Raw genomic sequence first — 19,604 nt, 5'->3', positions numbered from 1 at the left:
AAAATGCTGTAGGGGAGGGTAGAGCTCAGTGGTGAGCATGTGCTTAGCATGCACAAGGTCCTGGGTTCAATCCCCAGTACCCTCTCCAAAAATAAATAAATAAGTAAACCTAATTACCTCCGACCCCCCAATTTTTTTAATTCCCTCCACTGTAGGGAATAGCTGTAGATGAGGTTCCAAGGCTTGTTTGTTCAGAAGCTCAGCTGTGCCAGCAGGGACCTAAAGTCTTCCCACCTCTCTCCTCTGGCAGTATTAGCCTCATTCCTCACCCTCTCCGAGTCATAAAACAGCTACTGTTTGTCATCTGGGTACCCTTCCTTGTTTATGAAATAAAGTCCTTCCTGCCCATCTGTTTGGGCCATGTTAGGTCAGATGCCTGCTCCGGAGCAGTTACAGGCTGGGGGAATGCCTCACACTAATTAGGCTGATCCTGTTTCTTTCTAATCCAGGGAGGAGGGGGCTGGGAATGACCATAATTGGTTTACAGTAACCAGCTCCTGTCCCGGCACGCTGGGGGTCATGTCCCTTTAGATTACTTTGGCCCCCTGGGAGAATGACTTTTGGGCAGACAACTTCTACTGCAGTAGCGTCTCCTCTAGTCTCCAAAAATGTCGGCTGCACTGCAGTTTGAACTTGTATGTACCAGCTAGTGGTCTTCCTGGAGTAGGTGATAGACTTCAGCAGTCCTTCTCACTGCCCCTCCTGCAGCGAGGACGTGGTCAGTGTGGCACAGCTGTGGGCCCTCCGCCTCGGGCATGTACCAAGGAGTATAGAGTGCCTCATCTTCTTTGGAAAGATCAAAATCTCTCTTGTTATCTTGCAGACACAGCGTACTTGCATTTAATCTTAGTTCTTACTGTCCTTTGTGAATCTGATAAAAAATATTTGGTGCTTTGAAGACTGCCGTTCACAGAACCACTCTGACCACAATGCTGCTTTGGAGGGAAAAATGGAAGCTGGTTATTTGGTGACCATTGCTCTTTCTCCACTTCTCATAAATTAGCACCTTGAGTAATTTTGTCATGAGTATGTGCATAAACTAGGAGGCTCTACCTTTATGACAATGAAGTCCTTATTTTGCATTCCCTTTTAATATTAAAATCCAGAGACTTTAGTCTAGGTATTGACTGATCAAACATTATTGGTAAAATTGATATTAAAACCAGTTCCTTTAATTGTTCACAACTGTAAAAGCATGAGCTAAAAGTGACCCATCTCTGTATTTTTTCCAGTATACATTACTGAGTAATAAAGTTAATTTTCCCTAGTTACATTTTCCTAAGAGCAGTGTTATTTCATGTGACAAAAGGAGCTTTCAAATCAATATCCCTGAGTAAGATTCTTCTGATATTTACCTATTATTCTGTTTCCGTTGTATCTGGAAATCTTCCCTTATTGAGAAACCATTGGTCTGTTGGCCTGAATTACAATGCTAATCTCTAGATAAAGGGTGAAGTTAGAATAATCTACACAAAGTACTTGGCACCTTGTCTTTCCTACAAGAGCCCCCCACTCTCCTTTTCAGGCCATGAGCTGCTCCCTCTCCAGGTGTGACACCCATGGCCTCTCCTTCCACCTCTTCCTCCTTCAGCTGCACATGCTCTGCAGATCCTGACCCCGGCCTCCCGACCACCCGCCTTGCCTGCTGCTGTGCAGACAAAGCTCCCTTTAGATGGAGATCGCTGTGGATTCCTGGTCTCTGCGGCACGCAGTAATACTTAGCAGCTGTTTTTCCTGTCCTGGCCATCTCACTTTTTCTCCACGTCCGCTGTTTTATACTTTCACTAATCTCTTCAAATCTTTTGTCTCACCTCCAGGACATGCCCCTTCCTCCCCTCCCCTTCTCCAACCTGTATTTACCTCCAGGCTTAACCTTAACCCTTTTCCTGTTGTCTCAGAAGAAATGATAGCGGATACAAGGACCCCGAAATTAGGAAGAGGCCCACCAAAGTGTGGGTCCTTGCCGCCAGATGTGAAAGTGTTCACAGCAGAGGCAGAGGGACAAAGTGAATGACTGCTTTATTGCTTCAAAAGAGGAAAAGGAAAGAAAACATTGGAGCAGGGAAGAGGAAAGCGCTGGAGCGGGGAGCCGGCAGCCGAGATGGCCCATTGAGACAGCTCCAGGCTGGGCCATGTGGACTTTCATGGGAGGCTTCTGTCCTCATGTCTTCCTTCTGGGTGTGATGGAGCCAATTGCCCTGTCTTCCATGCTTGTACGGGCTTTTCCTGTTGCTGTCATGGCGCTGGTGGGTGTGTCATTTAGCAGCTCATACACTGCAGTGTGCTTGAGGCTCCACTGGAAGTCAGATGCTCCGCCATCTTGGGCTCAGTTGGTTCTAACCAGTTCTTGTTTCTTCTCTTTGCAGCAGCTTCCTGAGACTTAGATAAGAGTAATTGGTTTCTGTTCAAAGGAGGGGCAGGGGTATGATCCTGGGAACAACAGCCTTGGTAACAAAACAGAAAGTTACTTTGAATCAGCATGCTGGCAATCTGGTGAACCCAGTGTCTCCCCTGCCCTCTCCAAAAAACCATCTCCAAAGATCCTGCTCAGCCATAAACAAGAGGCAGGGGTTGGGGGCCAGAGAGGGGTGGGGCCTTAAGGAGGACCTGGGACCGTGCCCTAAGGCTGCACTCCTCCTCCCCATCTCTGCACTCCCTCCTTTCCCAGATTAGCTCCTGTTTGAATCTGCCCTTTGGAACTCAGGGAAGATGAAGGAGGCGGAATGAATCCTATTTCCTACAAACAAGAAACAGGGAACACAGAATGATCTGTACCAGGGAGGACCCCTCGGTGTCCTGCTCAGTATCAGAAAGGAGGTCTCTCTTCATTTTTGAGACTAAGCTCTACCTTTTGCCTCAGACCTCATCTCTTAAGTCTCAGAAACTCCTGTCCCCAAGCATCCCTTTCTTTTTCTACTGGTACCTTCCTGTCTGCTGGCCGTCCACACCAAACCCTCTGTTCCTGCCCCATCTCTTTCCATCACAGCCAGGGTGCTGCTGAGAGTCGGCAGTGCTTTTTATCTGTGGCATGTCACTTCCTCAGCTCTTGGGCTGACCGCTCTTGGCCCCCCTCGTGTGAACCTGGTTGTACTCGGGGCTCCAGTGGGTGCACCCAAGGCCTTTGCAGCCTCTGTAACTTAGCCTCTCTTCACAGCAAGCCCTTATAAGAACTGCTTCCCCGATCTCCCCGGTGGCTCACAGGTATTTGTGTTTCATCTCTCTGGATCTGCACTCGGCATTTTGTCACAAAATGAACACGTCCTCAGAACCCTCAGTATTTCTTATCTCAGTTATCAGTGTCACGAAGGAGCTATTTGCCTAGGCCAGAAACCAAGGAACCCTTCTCAGACAACTCCACTGTCCCCGCACCGTTTCTGCCAAGAAGTGAACTGTGTGGAATGAATCCTGCAGTCAAGGCCATCTGCCTTTGCTCCCTTTCTGACCTTTGGGAATCTTGTGGGAAAAGCTACAAAGGCAAAGGTCATCTGGTGTACTCCCTCGGACTGAGCTTTCCTAAAGGCTGAAGGTCATCGCTGACTGTCAGTTGTTGAGCAAACATACTGTGCTCTTCAATGCACTTTCCGGCCAGGTTCCCACTGTCGGTGGTTGTCATTGTGCCTGGAGCTCAGTCTTACTTTAGCACGTGCCACCACTCTGCTGGGGTCTGGGATATTCAGCGTGGCTTGAAATGAGTGTAAAAACAAGTCAATAAGTTTCAAATGAGGTTTCTCCCTTGGAGTTAATGCTTTGGCTTTGTGTTAGCTATTTCAATGGAGGCCATTTTTTCCAGACCTATATTTTTGTCTGTGTTCCTGAATGGCTGACTTTTGCCCAAGACTGGTTTCTAATTATTTGATATCATTTCTGTTATCTCATTTAACATTTCTCATGCAGAATGAAAAATAGCCTAGTAGCGTGTAGCTGGTTTAGATTTTCTATTTGGGGATATGCTCTTTCCCCCGCCCTGAAGCTTCATTCCTTCCGAGGACACCCTCGTCAGGTGAATGTAATTATCATGAATTGGATACAAAAAATTTCTGTGTGATTTTGAGCAAATTAACATCCACTATAATGAAACAACATCAAATCTAATTAAAGTAGACATATTTGTTTAAGTAGTTCATACTTAAACTATCTTATACAACCTAACAATGTATCTTACACATCCCTCCATTCATTGCTCTGTAGTATGACTGTGTACCTGCTCCTCTGAAGACTTTGTAGCTGTTAAGCACTGCACATGTGACATATAATACATATACATGATGTGCACTGTATATGTCATTCAACTTCAAGAAAGGAAAGAGAAAAAGAAAGTAAAAATCCCACAGATTTTAAAAACAAAATAAGTCAGTAAAACTAGTGCATTTTGTACTGGAATCACAGATGTGGGCGTGGTGTGTGAGAGCCTCACTGCTGTAAAAAAACCAGCGAACCTCACACGCTGAGGAGAGAATGTCAGGTTTTGTAGATCCATCTCTTGGCTGTCGGTTCCAAGGAGGGCTGTGAAATCCAAATTCCTTCATCAACAGGAGGAGTTTAACTGAACCTCTTCATTAAGTTGGATCCTTGTCACCTACAGGGAATGTGATTGCCCACTGGGGTGCTTGGTTTTATTTGTGTCAACCAAGCTCAGATATTTCCAGACAGAAAAATACTGGATGCACAGCCTGGTGCCTCCCCTGCTGCTCCTTCCTTCTGGGTACCATTTCCCCCTTGAAGCACATCCTTTGGTAATCCTTTCTGTTTGGATGTGTGTAGTAAACTTACAGTCATTGTCTGATAACATCACCTATTCTAATTTTTATAAAACTTTCTGAGATCATCATGGATTCACAGGCAGTTTTAAGAACAGAGATCTCATGTACCCTTTACTCTGTTTTCCCCAGTAGTCACATTGCAGAACTGTCATGACATCACAACCAGGATACTGATGCTGCCATGGCTACTGACACAGATCACTTCTATCAGCACAAAGATCTCTCCTGTGCCCTTTTGAGGACACATACTCTTCCTCCCTGCTCCCCCCACCTCCTTAGCCCCTGGCAACCACTGATCTGTTCATCATTTCTATAATTCCTTTGTTTCAGGAGTGTTCTGTAAATGGCCTCGTGTAGTGTGTAATCTTTCAGGATTGACTTTTCCACGCAGTGTGATTCTCTGCAGAGCCATCCAGCTTCCTGCGTGTATGAGCAGTTCACTCCCTACTCACTTATTGCCGAGAATTATTATTCCTTGATACGAACATACTCATTTATTTAACCAGTCACCTGTTGCAGAACATCTGGGTTGTTTGCAGTTTGGGGCTGTAACAAATAAAGCTACTGCAGACCTTCATGGACAGGGTTTTGTGTGAACGTAAGTCTTCAGTTTTCTGGGATAAACGCCCAGGGATGCAGTTGCTCAGTCATAGTGGTTGCATGTTCAGTTTTTTATTTGAGAAACTGTCCAACTATTTTCCAGATTAGCTATACCATTTTGTATTTCTACCAGCAGTGTAGGAGTGATCTAATTTATGTGCATCCTCACCAGGATTTGGTGTTGTCACTACTTTTTATTTTAGACTTTCTGATAGGTGTGTAGTGACACTTCATTATGGTTTTAAATTACATTTCCCTAACTTATTGGCTAACGTTCTTTTTTAATTGGCTAACAATCTTAAACATATTTTTACATGCTCATTTGCCACATCTATATCTTTTTCAGTGAAATGTCTCTTCATGTCTTATGCCCACTTTCTACTTGGGTTGTTTGATTTTGTAATTAATTTTTTTTTATTGAATTACAGTTGATTTACAATATTTTGTTAGTTTCAGTTGTATAGCAAAGTGATTCAGTTATATATTTTTTTCAGATTATTTTCCAGTATAGGTTATTACATGATATTGAATATAATTCCCTGTGCTCTACAGTAAATCCTTGTTGCTTATCTATTTTATGTATAGTAGTTTATAGCTATTAATTCCATACTCCTAATTTATCTCTGTTTCCCCTTTGGTAACCATAAGTTTGTTTCCTATGTCTGTGAGTCTGTTTCTGTTTGGTATATAGATTCATTATATTGTTTTTTAGATTCCACATATAAGTGATATCACATAATATTTGTCTTTCTCCATCTGACTTAATATTCTCTATGTTGCTGCAGTGGCATTATTTCATTCTTTTTTATGGCTGAGTAATATTCCTGTGTGTGTGTGTGTGTGTCCGTCCCACATCTTCTTAATCCAGTCGTCTATTGATGGGCACTTGGGCTGTTTCCATGTCTTGGCTATTGTAAATAGTGCTGCTGTGAACATTGGGATGCATGCATCTTTTCAAATTAGAGGCTTTTTTTTTTTCATTTTTTCTGGGTATCTGCCCAGGATTGGGATTGTTGGATCATATGGTAGCCCTATTTTTAGTTTTTGAGGAACCTCCATGCTCTTCTCTGTAGTTGCTACACTAATTTACATTCCTACCAAACATGTAGGAGAGTTCCCCGTCCTCAACACCCTCTCCAGCATTCATTATTTGTAGACTTTTTGATGACGGCCATTCTGACCAGTGTCAGGTGGCACCTCACTGTGGTTCTAATTTGCATTTTCCTGATGATCAGTAATGCTGAGCATCTTTTCGTGTGCCTGTGGGCCTTCTGTATGTCTTCTTTGGAGAAATGTCTATTTAGGTCTTCTGCCTATTTTTGATTATGTTGTTTGCTTTCTTGTTATTGAGTTGTATGAGCTGTTTATGCATTTTGGAAATTAAGCCCTTGTTGATCACATCATTTGCAAATATTTCCTCCCATTCCATAGGTTGTCTCTTCATTTTGTTGATGGTTTCCTTTGCTGTGCAAAATCTTTAAGACTGATTAGGTCCCATTTGTTTGTTTTTATTTCTTTGCCTGGGGAGACTGCTCTAAGGGAATATTGCTATCATTTATGTCAGAGAATGTTTTATCTGTGTTCTCTTCTAAGAGATTTATGGTGTCATGTCATGTGGTTTTGATGTGCATTTTCCTGATGAGCAGTGATGTTGAGCATCTTTTCATGTGCCTGTTGGCCATTTGTTGGTCTTCAAACCATTCTGAGTTTATTTTTGTATGTTGTGGGAAGGCGTCTAATTTCATTGGCTTACTACTAGCTGTCCAGCTCTTCCAACCCTACTTGTTCATGGGATTGCCTTTTCTCCATTGTATATTCTTGACTCCATTGTCATGGATTGATTGACTGTAAGTTTATTTCTGGGCTCCTTGTTCTAGTCCATTGATCGATATGTCTGTGTGCCAATACCATGCTTTTTGATTACTATAGCTTTATAGTATAGTCTGAAGTCTGGGAGGGTCATGCCTCCAGCTTTGTTCTTTTTCCTCAGGATTGCTTTGGCAATTCTGGGTCTTTTGTGGTTCCATATAAATTTTAGGATTATTGTTCTAGTTCTGTGAAAAATGTCCTAGATAATTTGATAGAGATTGCATTAATCTATAGATTTGATAGTATGGCCATTTTAACAGTATTAATTCTTCCAGTCCAAGAGCATGAGATATCTTTCCATTTCTTTTTATCACCTTCAATTTCCTTTTCAATGTTTTGTATTTTTCAGTGTATAGATCTTTCACCTCTTTGGTTAAGTTTATACCTAGGTTTTTTTTGGATGCAATTTTAAATGGGATTTGTTTTTTAACTTTCTGATATTTCATTATTATTGTGAAGAAATGCAACAGATTTCTGTATGTTAATCTTGTATCCTGCTACCTTGTTGAATTCATTTATTAGGTCTAGAAATGGGTTGTTTAATTTTTTTTACTGTGTTTTGAGAGTTTTTTTTTAATTAATGTATATATTCTAGATGCTAGTCCTACATTGGATATTTTGCAGATTTTTCACTCAGTCTGTAGCTTGTCTTTTCATTCTCTTAACAAAGTTTTCTATAAAGCAAATGTTTTCTATTTTGATGAAGTCCAATTTATCAATTTTTCCTTTTATAGATTTGGGGGGGGGGGGCATCCAATCCAGTCTCAGACCTCTTTACTTTGTCCTGAAGATCTTCTCCTATTTTTCCTAAAAGTTTTATATTAATCTTTTACCTTATAAGTCTGTGGTCTATTTTCAGTTAATTTTGTATAAGATATGAGACTTAGGTCAAGGCCTTTTTTTTCCCCCTTGTGGCTGTCCAGTTGCTTCAGCACCATTTGTTGAAAAGGCTAACCTTCTTCTATTAAATGGTTTTTGCACCTTCAAAGGCAGTTGGACATATTAATGTGGGTCTGTTTCTTAGTTCTCTGTGCTGTTTCGTTGATGAACATGTCTCTCCCCCTGCTCACCCCTCACAGGTATGATTACTATGTCAGGTGAAGTGATTCCTTCCACTTTTTCTTTTTCAAAATTGTTTTTGCTATGCTAGTTCCTTTGTGTTTCCATATAACTTTTAGAATCATCTTGTCTGTATCTACCAAAAAGTCTTGCTAGAAACAGGAAATTTTCTTAAACATAGGCATCAATTTGGAGAGAGTTGTTAGCATCTTTGCTTTGTCCAGTCTTTAATCCATGGCACAGTGTGTCTTTCTATTTATTTAGTTTCTTTTGTTTCTTTCATCAGCATTATGTCATTTTTAGCATAGAAATCCTTCCCATGTTTTGTTAGATTTATGCCATTTTTTCAGTGATTATAAGTGATGTTATATTTTAAATCTTGATGCTGATGTGTTTGTTGTTAGTATGTAGAAATGTGATTGATTTTTATATCCCACAGTCTTGACCTTGCTGAACTCCCTTACCAGTGATAGGAGGTTTTTCTTTTTAGAGTCTTCCGATTTTTCTATGTAGACAATCATATTATCTGCCAATAGGAACAATTTTATTTCTTCCTATTTGATCTGTGTACCTTTGTTTCCTTACTTTGTATGCCTAACTCTTATTTAATATCACACAGGGATATTAAATAACAGTGGTAAGATACAATCCATCAATCCCACTCCTGGGCATATATCTGGAGGGAACTCTAATTCAGAAAGATACATGCACCCCAGTGTTCACAGCAGCACTGTATACAATAGCCAAGACATGGAAACAACCTAAATGTCCATTGATAGATGACTGGATAAAGAAGTTGCCTATATTTATACAATGGTACTCAGCAATAAAAAAAGAATAAAATAATGCCATTTACAGCGACATGGATGGATCTTGAGATCACCATTCTAAGTGAAGCAAGCCAGAAAGAGAAAGAAATATACCGTATGGTATCACTCATATGGGGAATCTAAAAAAAGAGGAAAACAAGAAAGAAAAAAGAGGACACTAATGAATGCATCTACAAAACAGAAACAGACTCACAGACATAGTAAATGATCTTATGGTTACCGGGGTGGAGGGAGGGAGTGGGAAGGCATAAATTTGGGAGTTTGAGACTTGCACATGTTAACCACTATATATAAAAATAGATTTAACAGAAGAAAAGAGTGGTGAGAGCAGATAGTCTTACTTTGTTTCTGGTCTTAGGGAGAAAGCAGTCTTTCACCATTCAGTGTAAGGTTAGCTGTAGACATTTTTAAATTATGATTATCAAGTTGAGGAAGTTCCTTTCTGGTTTTTTGTTTTTGTTTTTGAGAGTTTTTATCATGAATGAGTGTTGATTTCTGTGAAATACTTCTTCTGCATCAGTTGATATGACCATGTGATTTTTCTTTTTAGCCTGTCAATAGAGTAATTACATTGATTGATTTTTCAGGTATTGAACCAGACTTTCATCTCTGAAACAAAGCCCACTTGGTCATAGTCTATACTTTATATGTATATATAAAACTGAATTCTCAAAAAAAAAAAACTGAATTCTGTTTGCTAATATTTTGTTAAGTGTTCATGAGAGATACTGTTCTGTGGTTGGTGTTGTTTTAAGACTGTCTTTTTCTGGCTTTGGTATCAGGAAACTACTAACTTCTGAAAATGACTAGGGAAGGGCTCCCTCCTTTTTAATTTTCTCAAAGATGTGGTATAGAATTGGTGTTGATTCTTTCTTAAAGTTTTGTAGAATTCTCTAGTAAAACCATCCTGGCCTGAACATTTCTTTTGTGAGTTTTAAAATTACAAATTCAGCTTCCTTTATAGTTATAGGACTATTTAAGTGATCTATTTTATGTTGGATGAGTTGTAGGACTTCGTGTTTTCGAAAAATTGGTCCATCTCTTATAAGTTGTCAAATTAAAGTGTGTGGAGCTGTTCTTGTTCCTCCTTTGTCATCCTGCTGGGTCTGTAGTGATACACCTTGAAATTGGCTATTTGTGTCCTCACTCTCTTTTTTTTTTTTTTTTTTTGGTCAGTGTTTGTTATATCACTGAGTTAATGGTGGCCCCTGCACATTGGGCCCTCTGTGGTTTTCTTCTCCGCAACAAGCTGAGACATTAGTTCAAATCCCGCCAGCACCATATTCAAATTCTTACATACTCAGTTGCTTTAAACACGGCCCAAAGAAGCACATCATTATTTTTAGCCATTAAGCGGCTGCTTGCTTTGAATACCTGGTGAAGCTGCATTCACCGTCTGCTCACCTTTGATCAGGCAAGCTCTGGGGCTGTCACAGACCTCCAGCAGATGCTGCCAAGCAACATCACCTGGACACGTTAAGTCCCCTCGGAGGGGATGCTGGTGTGTGCCGTGACCATCTCAAGGTCATGTCCTTTTCCTTGACCAGTCCCCACATCGTTCAGCTCACCAGTTTTGCTAAAGGTTTGTCAATTTTATTGATCTTTTCAGGGAACCATCTCTTTGTTTTTCTGTTTTCAGTTTCATTGATTTCTGCTCTTGGTTTCCTTATTTCTGCTTGTTTTATGTTTATTTTGCTCTTCCTTTGCTAGGTTTTGAGGAGCTTCAATAATTAATTAATTCTTTTCCTCCTTTCTAATATATGCATGTAGTCATGTAGTGCTCTGAATTGTCCTTTCAACACTGCTTTAGTTGTAACCCACAAATCTTGGTAAGTTATATTTTCATTTCCATTCAGCTCAGTGTATTGTTTAATTTCCCAGGAGACTTCCTCTTTAAATCATGGGTTGTTTAGAAGTGTCCCGGTTAGTATCTGAGTAGTTGGAGATTTTCCTATTGTCTTTATGTTATTGATTTCTAGCTTGATGCCATTGTGGTTGAGAACACATTCGTTGTGATTTCATTTTAAATTTGTTAAAGTTTATTTTATGGCCCAGGGTGTGGTCTATCTTGATACACGTTCCATAGGACCTTGAAAAGAATATGTACCCTGCTCTTGTTGGGCAGAGTGTTCCATAAATGTTGACTCAAACCTGTTGGTTGACTGTGCTGAGTTCTTCTGTATCTTTGCTGATTTCTGTCTACTTGTTCTGTCAGTTGTTGAGAGAGGGGTGTTGACGTTTGCAGCCATAATCGTGAGCTTGTCTGCTTCTCCTTTCAGTTTTGTCAAGTTTTAGTTTGACTTATTTTATAGCTCTGTTTTTTGGTGCACACATTGAGGATTCCTATGTCTTATTTGGTGATTTACCCTTTTATCTTTATATAGTGACCCTCTCTGTCTCTGATCATTTTCTTTGCCCTACACCCTGCTTTATCTGATAACGATAATGATTGACTTTGATTAAAATTTGCATGATATTATTTTTTTCCATTCTTTCATTTTCAACCTGCCTGAAATCATAATGGAAGTGAGTTTCTTGGAGGCAGCATGTAGTCAGGTCTACATCCAACCTGCCAATCTTTGTCTTTTAATTGGTATATTTATATGGTTTATGTTTAATGTAAGTATTGATCTATAAAATTTGTTTTTTCCATTTTATATTTTTACTTTCTATTCTGTTTTTTTATTTCCCTCTTTTCTTTTTCGAGTCTTTCTGTGGTTTATGAGAATATTTTTTAGAATTCCATTTAATTTACCTATTTTTTTTAATTGAAGTACAGTCAGTTACAATGTGTCAATTTCTGGTGTACAGCCCTTGTCCCAGGCATGCATATACATACATATATTAATTTTCATATTCTTTTTCATTAGAAGATATTGAATATAGTTCCCTGTGCTATACAGAAGAAACTTGGGTTTTTTAATTTTTTTTATATTTAGTGGCTAACATTTGTAAATCTCAAACTCCCAAATTTATCCCTTCCCACCCTCTTTCTCCCATAACCATAAGATTGTTTACTAAGTCTGTGATCTGTTTCTGTTTTCTGGATGAGTTCATTAGCATCCTCTTCTTTTTCCAGTTCCACATATGAGTGATACCAAATGGATTTACCTGTTTTTGAGTATAACCTGTTTCCCTAATGTTCTGGAGTCTGTCTCTTCGCATAGCTGTTTTAGTGGTTGCTCTGGATATTAGACTATATATACATATCACAGTCTACTGGTATCATCATATTACCAGTTTGAGTGAAATATAAAACCCTTACCTCCATTGACAGCCATGCCTTATGCTTCACAGAGACTGCATTTTTTACAAATTGAAGGTTCATGGCAACTCTACATTGAACAAGTCCGTTGGCACCATTTTTCCAACAGCATTTGCTCACTTCATGTCTCCGGGTCATGTTCTGGTAATCCTTGCAACATTTTAAACTTTTTCATTATTATTATAGTTGTTATGGTGATCAGTGATCTTTAATGTTACTATGGCAAAAAGATTATGACTTGCTGAGGGTTCAGATGATGGTTTTTTACCAATGAAGTATTTTTTAATTAAAGTATGTACATTGGTTTTTAAGACATAATGCTACTGCACACTTAGTAGACTACAATATAGTGTAAATGTAACATTTATGTGCACTGGGAAGCCAAATCCAATCCTCCATGTTACTTAAACTCTCATATTTTCTCTCTCTTCAATTCTCTGTTCTGCCTCCTTGTAACTTTCTTCAGTCTTTACTCCAGTTCACTAATTTTCTCCTTAGTTTTGTTAATTCTGCTCTTTAACTCATTTATTGACTTTTTAAAATTTATAATTCAATGAAATCTATGATTCACAGTGTCAGCATTTGTTAAAGGATGAGACAGATTTGTGAAATAGTCTCAAAGCACACGTTTTGCTTGTGGTGTTTGTGTTTTGTTTTGTTTTTTTTTAATGAGGTGGAGGTAGTTAGGTTTATTCATTAATTTCTGCTTGGAGGAGGTACTGGGGATTGAACCCAGGACCTCTTGTGTGCTGAGCATGGGCTGTACCACTTGAGCTATACCCTTCCCCCGTTTATTTTTAATGACTGCAATTTTTATTTCTAGACAGATTCTAGAAGTCTACCTCTTTTTATATCATTTTATACTTTTCTTATGTATTCAGTTCTCTTTTTTGGTATTAATCAGCTTGAGTATACTTTATCAGGTTCTTTTTTTAATCAGATTCTTGAAAGCTTAATGTTTTGGGATTGCTGACTCATTCAAGATGGATTGTTCCCTTGAGTGTTTTATAATTTTAGATTGTGAGCTCATCTTCAGAGGAGCTATAAGTGTGGGAATCCTATATACCTTGGGCTGAGGGTGTTTCTTTCCAGAGTGATCTGCATTTGCTTCTTCCAGGCATCCCATTATTTTAAATTTCTTGACTTGAAGATTCGTTTTCCACATGTTTTTTAAAGTTGAACTTCAGACTCACATGATAAACCTTCAAAGTGGAATGTTTTTCTGCTGAGAGGCCAGGCAGAGTCAGAGAGGGCTCCTTGTCTTCCTGTGCTGGGGAGAGGATTTTTCCCCAGCCTATCCTTTCACTTCCAGCTGAGCCCTGAAGAGAGTTCCAGTTCAGCTCACTACTCTTTCCTTCACATGGGCACATAAGAAACATTCCAATTTGTGTACACAAATTATTTTTTCTCTCAAGACTTACTTTTGCCTACATAGTGACAGCATCTTCACCTGATTTTCATCTTTCATATATTGATTGATTGATTGATTGATTGAAGTATAGTCAGTTTACAATGTTCTGTCAATTTCTAGTGTACAGCACAATGCTTCAGTCATATAGGAACATACATATATTCATTTTCATATTTTCACTGTAAGTTACTTCAAGGCATTGAATCTAGTTCCCTGTGCTATACCATATAAACTTGTTGTTTATTGGATTTTGTGAGACTCCTCCTGTACTTCAAAGTGAGAGACATTCTGCCACAGTTCAGTAGGTGTCTGTGTGATTCAGTGGGTTTGTAGATGTAATTCTTGGTGTATTCGTGGGAGAGGGTGAGCTATGAGTCTCTCTACTCTGCCATCTTGGTTCAACCTCTGATTTTCATCTTTTTTATGCAATGTATTGGGCTTTATTTCTTAAATAGAAGGGGATATGGAACCAGATTGAGAAATTCCAATATTTTCATTTTAACCTGACCATCTTAACCACCTTCCCTTCAATTTCTTGGTTTGTAAAAGCTTTTCAATGAAAATGATTAGACTTGGCATATTTTATTTTATGTGTGTAGTAAAATGTACATTACATAAGATCTGCCATTTTTACCCTTTTTAAGTCTACAGTTCAGTAGCATTAAGTACATTCACATTGCTGTACAACTGTTACCACCACCATCCATCTCCAGAACTTTTTCATCTTTCGTATCTACTGAATGCAGACTCTCCATTTCCTCTCCCCAATCCCCTCCCCAACAATCACCCTTCTACTTTCTGTCCCTATGAGTTTGATGACGCTGAGTACCTCATGTACTGGAAGTGGAATCTTCTGGTATTTGTCCTTCCGTGTCTCGCTTATTTGACTAACCACAATTTTCTCAAAGTTTATCCATGTTGGACCATGTTCCAAAAAGTCCTTCCTTTTTAATGCTGAATAATATTCCAATGTATGTATATACTATATTTTGTTTATCTATTTATCCATCAATGGATATTTGAGTTGGTTCCATCTTTTGGCTACTGTGAATAATATTGTTATGAACACTGGTGGGCTTGCTTTTAAAATGGGCAGTGGGAAGCATAAAACTGTTGCTATTTTTAAATGCTGACAATTCTAATAGCACTATCCTATAAGCTTAATTGCCTACAACCATTTGAAAATCATGAGAGGTTGACGGCTTAATCTTGGAGTGATCATGAATGTAGTTCTTAGGAAACAGGGCTGGCCCAGGCACCGGCAAAGAAGTAGACTATTTGGGCTTAACTGGGGGAGGGAAGGAGCCAGGGCCAGCAGTGCTTGGTCTGGGTTGGACACAGGATTGCGGAGGTGACACCTTCAGGGCTGCACACAAGGAAACCAGGAATGTGGAGCAGGGCCTTCAGGGCCAGGGGATGAGCCTGGCAGCCGGGGGTGAGCAGTGGTGGGTCAGGATCAAAGGGTGAGGGTGGGAGAGGGGGTGAGTGCTCTGCAGGGCCTGGACTGAGCAGAACGAGAGTTCTTTCCTAATAAAAAGCAAAAATGAATCTCCAGGACCGTGTGAGGCTCCTAATGCTACATCACTGTAATTTACAGACTCCATGGTGGAAAGCCTCTTTTTCTGGTTATGGAAAGTAGGATCCCAAATTAAATGCATTCCAAGTGGGGGAGGGTACAGCTTAAGTGATAGAGCACATGCTTAGCATGCAGGAGGGCCTGGGTTCAATCCCCAGTACCTCCTCTAAAAATAAGTAAATAAATAAACCTAATTGCCTCCCTCCCTGCCCCCCCAAAATAAAATAATAAAAATAAATAAATGAATAAATTCCAATGTGTAAAGAAGGAATGAAGAGCTTTCTCTACTCTGAATGAGGCAGACTTCTCACGTGGAATACTGACCCCAGCTGGGCTTAAGCCAGCCTTCCCACAGGTCACAGATGAGGGGACAGAGGCAAGACCCCAGAAGCCCACAAGTGCGGGGAAAACTGACACCTGTTTTGTTTTTTTTTAAAAAAGGAAGGCGACTTCTCAAAGCCTCAAAGTCTACCAGGTTTTTTCTTTTGTACAGAAAACACTTGAAATTTCTGGAGACTTTTGCTTGCCTTTGCGTGTGTGTATTTTTTTTTTATTATTTTTTGAATAGTGTAGCAGAGAGACAGATTTTAGTCATTACAAGAATAGTTTTCAAATGTTCATTATCAAAACAAATTGTCCCCAGTTTGAAAGGCACTGAGCACGTAAGCCAGATACAGAAAAGGTGGGAAGGTAAGTCAATGTGTTTATTGCTGTTTTCACAAAATACCGTTACCTCTTTTTTTTCTGTTATATTAGCAACTAAGATTTCATTAAATTTTTATGATTGTAACCTAAGAATAAATTCATAGCACCTGTTTTAAAGTTACTTTTCACAATCTCTTTTTGTCTTTCAGATTTTTTGTTTAAATTCTTGGTTATTGGAAATGCAGGAACTGGCAAGTCTTGCTTGCTTATCAGATTATTGAAAAAAATGTAAGTGACGCCATGTGGTCTGTATTCACACACATCTCCTTCTGAGAGCACACTCCTGCTCGGATTTGTTTACAGCCAGACTTATGAATAGTTTTTTCAGGAAAAAAGTCATAGTTTAAAAATGTTTTTTAAATGATATTTAAAGTCTGTTATTAAACTTTTAGTAATCTGATTTTTATTTAGCATTTCATCCTTATAGTGGTTCACAGTTCATTACATAGTGTACCATCTGTACATTTTCCAGATACTAAAATACAGTGGGATGATGTGGCATTTCATTTCCCAACAGGCTTGTTGTACATTTTGAATAAAGTAACATCTGTCCTCAGCAGCCTTGTATTGTCATTAAGGCAGTTGTAATCTTCAATTATATTTTACAAGAAACAGAGGTTCAGAGAAGTGAGTGTGTACCTTTTGATGGTGACCTCATATTTGGTGAGACTCAAACCCAGACATTTTGACCAGAGAAAATAACTTGCAATTGACTCATACTCTTTTGGTAAAGGAGGTTGAATTTTGTATTCCAAACTATTGTAAAAGATGGTAGGTTTGAAAGGCCCTTAAAATAAGTAGTGCTTTTATAATAATGGAAAGAATTGTGGAGAATGACCTGTCTGTCTGGTAGTCAGATGAAGGCATGGAAACAGAATTAATTTCATTTAATGAAGTGCATCTCGGGGGGAGGGTGTAGCTCAAACGGCAGAGCACATGCTTAGCATTCACAGGGTCCTGGGATCAATCCCCAGTACCTCTTCCAAAAGTAAATAAAGAAGTAAACCCAACTGCCTCTGCCCCACCCCCAACATTTTTTAAAAATTTTTTTAAAAATGAAGTGCATCTTAAATATGTATGAGATACGTCAGGTGGTAGATAAAATGGGAAAAGAGGCAGCATAGGATGTCTTGGAAAAGAGCTTGAAGAATAAAATTCTAGAAATGCATTTTGCTCATTGCATTTTCATCAACCAAGAGCTTGTTGGAACCTCTATATCGTGACATGGACCCAGCATGGCTCAGTCATGGAGCCAGTCCTTACTAAATTGAACACATCTTCACTCACCGGGTGGTCCAGGCTTCTTTGCCAGTTACCAAGGCTTTTCCTTGCTCCGTCTCAGAAGCGAGCATCTGGATGACAGTGGACCAAGCACACAGCCTACTACTCTCCTTCTCCTCTGTGGGGAACTCCCCCTTGATCGCCCTCCCCATCACTCCTCACCATCACTGTAATGATGTCACAAGGTTTCACTTTATTTCTCATGTAGCCATGACCTAGTCAGGATGCCCTTGGCCTTCGGTTATGGCCCTTTGAAGGCTTTTACTCCAAGGTGTGCACAGTGGCTCAGTCTAGCAGGATGTCCAGTTCTGCACTGTCCAGGCATGAGACAGGCTGCTGGGGTCCCTGTTACCCTCCCCTACCCTCATGCCCCCAGGCAGCAATAAACGTAGCTGTCAGGTGGCATCCCTGACTTCTGGTACAATTAAATTTTATCCTGTGGTTATAAAATATAAGCCAGCTAGTGGACCATATGCCCACGATATTCATCACAGAAATTTTCTTTTATAGACGGCTTATTCCAGTTGAGTTCAGCAGGCTACTTACTTCATCTGCCTCCCTGCCCATTCAAACAGTATTGATTTCTCCAGAGGGTTCATTCCAGATTACCACCACACAGTGCTAAAATTCAGGAAATCCCAGCAGCTGTAGTGTGCATAGAGTTTTTGTTTTTTGGGTTCTGTTTTTCACACTATCTTTTCCTCGTTTCCCCTTAATCTTTGATGTCCATTAAGTTTCTTTCTTGGGCTTCAGTGCCTTTCCTTCCCCTTACTTTTATTTCTTTAGGAGATTTGGCTGAATACTTAAAACCATTACTGGCCACGTTGCAGGTCTGCCCCTGGGCAGTGAGGCCTCCACATGGTACCCAGGCTTCCGTGCAGCCACCATTCATGAGAACCTTAAAATGTGAACAGGGAGACACCATCTCCTGTGGTGTGGCCTCCTCCAAGCCCCAGCTTTAAAATATATGGTTTGTTTAGGATTTTTAAGGAAAGCTTTTATTGTCTCTTTAAGAACAGGGATTGTATGTGCTCTCTTTAAAAGAACAAGTACCTGTTATCATCTGACTGTTGGAGAAATGAATGGCTGAAGTAAATTGCATTTTCCATTGACTTAACTCTTGATTTTAATGTTACTCATTTAAATCTGAGCCTGTTTCCTTAATGTTCTAAAATGAAATTTCTTTTTCTTTTTCAGTCAAAGATGACTCAAATCATACAATAGGAGTGGAATTTGGTTCAAAGATAATAAACATTGGTGGTAAATATATCAAGTTACAGATACGGGACACAGCCGGCCAAAAACGATTCAGGTAGCTTTTTCTCTAAGTTAAGAAAAATATTTGAAAATCGGAATTGAAATAATCAGTTATATTCTCTTAATATATATAGTCCTTCCCAACCCCATCCCCTAGATTTTAGAAATTTTGCCTCCGGAAGCTTTAAGGCAAGCAGAAGTCAGTTTTTCTCCATGCAGAACTGATTTATGAAAGAATGCATTAGAACCTCTTCCAAGTGAATGCATCCTAATTTGGAGGCTAATTTATTCTTCGAGACTGGTGAGTGCATTAAGAGGATGTGGCGTTGCTTATTCCACACTGTACTTTTAGATTCAAATCAAAGCAAAATAGTAGCACAAACAATTCTTCTCTGCATTTGACTTTAAAAGGAGAATTTTTTAAAACCTCTTTGGGGGTTGGTTTTGTTTTACATTAAAACATTCCACAAAATATTCTCTCTTCTCTCCTCAACACTTTCGTTGCACTACAGTCACCATCGATGTTTGGAATGATGGCCCCAGATCACTGCAGATAAGGTTACATGTATAATATTCTGTAAGTACTAAAGCAAGAAAGTAGATTAATATTTTAGTTGTGCTTTTTGAACACATACCCAAAGTCAAGCAGAACAGATAGTCACAATTACAAAATTCAGTTAAATAAAATTTAATCCCAGTGCAGGCATTTCATTCAAAGTCAGGTATATATTCTCTGCAGAAAGATGAATAGCCCCAAAGGAAAGGCTTAAGGATGCTAATATTTTGGTTTCCCCAGTGAAATAGCCCAATCTCTGTCTAGCCATCTCATAGTAAAGCCTCCAGCCCACACATAAAGGGGTGTTTGTTGTTTTTTTTTAAGACTTTTGCATTCCTTGTTCTTGAATATAATTGATCAACCAAGGATCACCAGACACTTGAAGGAAGTTTCTAAAATAAAAGAAAGAGCCCAAAATAAAGAAAATAGAAACCT

The sequence above is a fragment of the Camelus dromedarius genome, chromosome 26 (genome assembly GCF_036321535.1).
Source record: "Camelus dromedarius isolate mCamDro1 chromosome 26, mCamDro1.pat, whole genome shotgun sequence".
In the NCBI taxonomy this organism is placed as follows: domain Eukaryota; kingdom Metazoa; phylum Chordata; class Mammalia; order Artiodactyla; family Camelidae; genus Camelus; species Camelus dromedarius.
Note: the sequence above shows the minus strand (reverse complement) of the source record.